We start from the raw sequence: 5,000 nt of genomic DNA, 5'->3' as shown, positions 1-5,000 counted from the left end.
AAAAATTTTGAAATATGTGATGAAAAAGTTTACTCTTGACCGTCGGGACTTAGAAAAATTTCGAGTACCCCGGATCGCCTGCTGGAATTACCGCACGGCCTGGATAGCCCGCATCGACCGATACATTTTTTCCATTTTCAGTGAAAAAAAAATTTTTGTCAATTTTCTCAACGTTAAAAACGTTAATAAACTGCGTTTTTATGCGTGGATTAAACATTAAAAAAATTTTGAAATATGTGATGAAAAAGTTTACTCTTGACCGTCGGGACTTAGAAAAATTTCGAGTACCCCGGATCGCCTGCTGGAATTACCGCACGGCCTGGATAGCCCGCATCGACCGATACATTTTTTCCATTTTCAGTGAAAAAAAAATTTTTGTCAATTTTCTCAACGTTAAAAACTGCGATAAACTGCGTTTTTATGCGTAGATTAAACATTGAAAAAATTTTGAAATATGCGATGAAAAAGTTTACTCTTGACCGTCGGGACTTAGAAAAATTTCGAGTACCCCGGATCGCCTGCTGGCATTACCGCACGGGCTGGACACCTCGCTCCGACGAATCGGTTTTTTCCATTTTTTTTGAAAAATAAATTTTTGTAATTTTTTTTAATGTCAAAAACGTTAATAAACGTCATGTTTACGCATGGATTAAACATTGAAATAATTTTAAAACACTTATTAAAAAAGTTGGTGTCGACCGTGGGACTTAGAAAAATTTCGGGAAGTCCGATTCGCCTGCTGGAATTACCGCACGGGCAGGACACCTCGCTCCGACGAATCGGTTTTTTCCATTTTTTTTGAAAAATAAATTTTTGTAATTTTTTTTAACGTTGAAAACGTTAATAAACATCATGTTTACGCATGGATTAAACATTGAAATAATTTTAAAACGCTTATTAAAAAAGTTGGTGTCGACCGTGGGACTTAGAAAAATTTCGGGAAGTCCGATTCGCCTGCTGGAATTACCGCACGGGCTGGACACCTCGCTCCGACGAATCGGTTTTTTCCATTTTTTTTGAAAAATAAATTTTTGTAATTTTTTTTAATGTCAAAAACGTTAATAAACGTCATGTTTACGCATGGATTAAACATTGAAATAATTTTAAAACACTTATTAAAAAAGTTGGTGTCGACCGTGGGACTTAGAAAAATTTCGGGAAGTCCGATTCGCCTGCTGGAATTACCGCACGGGCTGGACACCTCGCTCCGCCGAATCGGTATTTTCCATTTTTCTTGAAAAATAAATTTTTGTAATTTTTTTTAACGTTGAAAACGTTAATAAACATCATGTTTACGCATGGATTAAACATTGAAATAATTTTAAAACGCTTATTAAAAAAGTTGGTGTCGACCGTGGGACTTAGAAAAATTTCGGGAAGTCCGATTCGCCTGCTGGAATTACCGCACGGGCTGGACACCTCGCTCCGCCGAATCGGTATTTTCCATTTTTCTTGAAAAATAAATTTTTGTAATTTTTTTTAACGTTGAAAACGTTAATAAACATCATGTTTACGCATGGATTAAACATTGAAATAATTTTAAAACGCTTATTAAAAAAGTTGGTGTCGACCGTGGGACTTAGAAAAATTTCGGGAAGTCCGATTCGCCTGCTGGAATTACCGCACGGGCAGGACACCTCGCTCCGACGAATCGGTTTTTTCCATTTTTTCCGAAAAATAAATTTTTGTAATTTTTTTTAATGTTAAAAACGTTAATAAACTTCATGTTTACGCATGGATTAAACATTGAAATAATTTTAAAACACTTATTAAAAAAGTTGGTGTCGACCGTGGGACTTAGAAAAATTTCGGGAAGTCCGATTCGCCTGCTGGAATTACCGCACGGGCAGGACACCTCGCTCCGACGAATCGGTTTTTTCCATTTTTTTTGAAAAATAAATTTTTGTAATTTTTTTTAACGTTGAAAACGTTAATAAACATCATGTTTACGCATGGATTAAACATTGAAATAATTTTAAAACGCTTATTAAAAAAGTTGGTGTCGACCGTGGGACTTAGAAAAATTTCGGGAAGTCCGATTCGCCTGCTGGAATTACCGCACGGGCAGGACACCTCGCTCCGACGAATCGGTTTTTTCCATTTTTTCCGAAAAATAAATTTTTGTAATTTTTTTTAATGTTAAAAACGTTAATAAACTTCATGTTTACGCATGGATTAAACATTGAAATAATTTTAAAACACTTATTAAAAAAGTTGGTGTCGACCGTGGGACTTAGAAAAATTTCGGGAAGTCCGATTCGCCTGCTGGAATTACCGCACGGGCAGGACACCTCGCTCCGACGAATCGGTTTTTTCCATTTTTTTTGAAAAATAAATTTTTGTAATTTTTTTTAACGTTGAAAACGTTAATAAACATCATGTTTACGCATGGATTAAACATTGAAATAATTTTAAAACGCTTATTAAAAAAGTTGGTGTCGACCGTGGGACTTAGAAAAATTTCGGGAAGTCCGATTCGCCTGCTGGAATTACCGCACGGGCTGGACACCTCGCTCCGCCGAATCGGTTTTTTCCTTTTTTTCCGAAAAATAAATTTTTGTAATTTTTTTTAATGTTAAAAACGTTAATAAACTTCATGTTTACGCATGGATTAAACATTGAAATAATTTTAAAACGCTTATTAAAAAAGTTGGTGTCGACCGTGGGACTTAGAAAAATTTCGGGAAGTCCGATTCGCCTGCTGGAATTACCGCACGGGCAGGACACCTCGCTCCGACGAATCGGTTTTTTCCATTTTTTCCGAAAAATAAATTTTTGTAATTTTTTTTAATGTTAAAAACGTTAATAAACTTCATGTTTACGCATGGATTAAACATTGAAATAATTTTAAAACGCTTATTAAAAAAGTTGGTGTCGACCGTGGGACTTAGAAAAATTTCGGGAAGTCCGATTCGCCTGCTGGAATTACCGCACGGGCTGGACACCTCGCTCCGCCGAATCGGTTTTTTCCTTTTTTTCCGAAAAATAAATTTTTGTAATTTTTTTTAATGTTAAAAACGTTAATAAACTTCATGTTTACGCATGGATTAAACATTGAAATAATTTTAAAACGCTTATTAAAAAAGTTGGTGTCGACCGTGGGACTTAGAAAAATTTCGGGAAGTCCGATTCGCCTGCTGGAATTACCGCACGGGCAGGACACCTCGCTCCGACGAATCGGTTTTTTCCATTTTTTTTGAAAAATAAATTTTTGTAATTTTTTTTAATGTTAAAAACGTTAATAAACTTCATGTTTACGCATGGATTAAACATTGAAATAATTTTAAAACGCTTATTAAAAAAGTTTACTCTTGACCGTGGGGACTTAGAAAAATTCCGGCTTGCACGGATTCGACCACTCTGTTTTTCGGAGTTTCTGAGAAAAATAAATTTTTGTAATTTTTTTCATTATGATTTCTGAGTTCTCCCAGTAGTTTAATGTAAGGATTAAGCATTTAAAAATTTTTAAATCGAATATTAAAAAAGTTTACTCTTGCAATTTTTGGAAAAAAAAAATTCTAAAAAATTTTTCTTTCGGTGGAAACTAACGTTTAATATGTACAATAACGATTTATCGAATAAAAATCGTATGTTAATATATGTTCGAATCGACCATAGTTTCAGCGGCTAAGTACCAGCAGCCCGGCCGGTTGGTCTGTACGCGCGGCAGTTTACCACCATAAGCGCCCGTGCTGAGCGGCCGGCGCCGCGGTCGTCGCGGCCGCCCGTTTGGTTACTATAAGAGAGCACGTCGGTTCGAGCGGACCGGTCGGCGCAGCGGCGGGCGAGCGGCTATTCTACGATCTCGGTCGAGAAGCAGTCGTTCAGCTCCTCGAGGTCCATTCCTCGACTGTTCTGTACCGCGTTCCGTTGCGAATTTTTCTCTACACAGCATGACCACGGGTCGGTGTCTCAGACCGAATGGCCCTTATGTGGTAAGCCCAGAATGTTGGGTTGGATACAACGTATATTCGTTATACTTGTACGACTCTCACATCAACTCTCAGAAACCCAAAAGGGGTTTTCTATCCGAACGAAAATATATTTTTCGTATACAAAAATTTAATGGCAAAGACCAAACGAAATACTACACACAAAAAGGGGCGACGAACAAAAATTGTTCGAATGAAATATAATATATACATATAAAATTGAGGTGTCCTAAGAGAGAAATACATAAACTAAGAGGTATATATTATAAGAAATATATATTATTTCTGGGCAAAGAAGAGAGAACGAAAAGAAGAGTATGATCTTTAACGCGAGGGCCTCGACATGGGTACGCCTAGCATGGTTCGCGCTTTCTCGATATGTCCAGCATGTTAACGTACGCGGTCTTCGGACTTCGTGCGTTATGTCCGTGCTTACACGATGGAGAGCGCTCGAGCATACGTGCTTACAAACCTGAAAGTCGATGTGACATCCGAGATTCTTTTTCTTCTAAAAAGATCTCGGAGAGATACACGGGAGAGTTTGAAATTTTTGGAGGTCCTCCTGATGTATATGCGCGGATATACCCATGTGGTAATTCGTGCGGAGTTGGTAATCTAATAGTGGAGCGAAATTTACCAACTCGAAAGAGAAGAGAGAAGAGAGTAGAGAGAAGAGAGAGGAGAAAGAGAACTGTCTTAAAGACGAGAAAAAGTATCGTCGATCCGACTCTTAAGGGGAGAGAGTCGGCGACTAAGATATATATATACATACATATTTTTGCTTCGTATGATGAAAATTTACTCGAAGCTCCCTGGTTGATCCTGCCAGTAGTCATATGCTTGTCTCAAAGATTAAGCCATGCATGTCTCAGTACATGCCGTATTAAGGTGAAACCGCGAATGGCTCATTAAATCAGTTATGGTTCCTTAGATCGTACCCACATTTACTTGGATAACTGTGGTAATTCTAGAGCTAATACATGCAAAACAGAGTTCCGACCAGAGATGGTAGGAACGCTTTTATTAGATCAAAACCAATCGGTGGCGGGCGTTTACGTTCGTCCATCG

The 5,000-nt window shown here is 37.7% G+C and overlaps 1 non-coding gene across 1 annotated transcript in view; it reads left to right on the top strand.

Annotated features, from left to right (window-relative positions):
* Window positions 1-4,741: 4,741 nt before the first annotated feature.
* The window catches only part of LOC143175977 (small subunit ribosomal RNA), a 1,921-nt gene continuing 1,662 nt past the window's right edge, over window positions 4,742-5,000 (top strand). Inside the window, exon 1 of the ribosomal RNA XR_013000602.1 lies at window positions 4,742-5,000. This exon is cut by the window's right edge and continues 1,662 nt beyond it. This is a non-coding gene — a ribosomal RNA (small subunit ribosomal RNA).

The sequence above is a fragment of the Nomia melanderi genome, unplaced genomic scaffold (assembly GCF_051020985.1).
Source record: "Nomia melanderi isolate GNS246 unplaced genomic scaffold, iyNomMela1 scaffold0286, whole genome shotgun sequence".
Classification (NCBI taxonomy): Eukaryota; Metazoa; Arthropoda; class Insecta; order Hymenoptera; family Halictidae; genus Nomia; species Nomia melanderi.
This window is presented reverse-complemented; position numbering and strand designations above follow the sequence as displayed.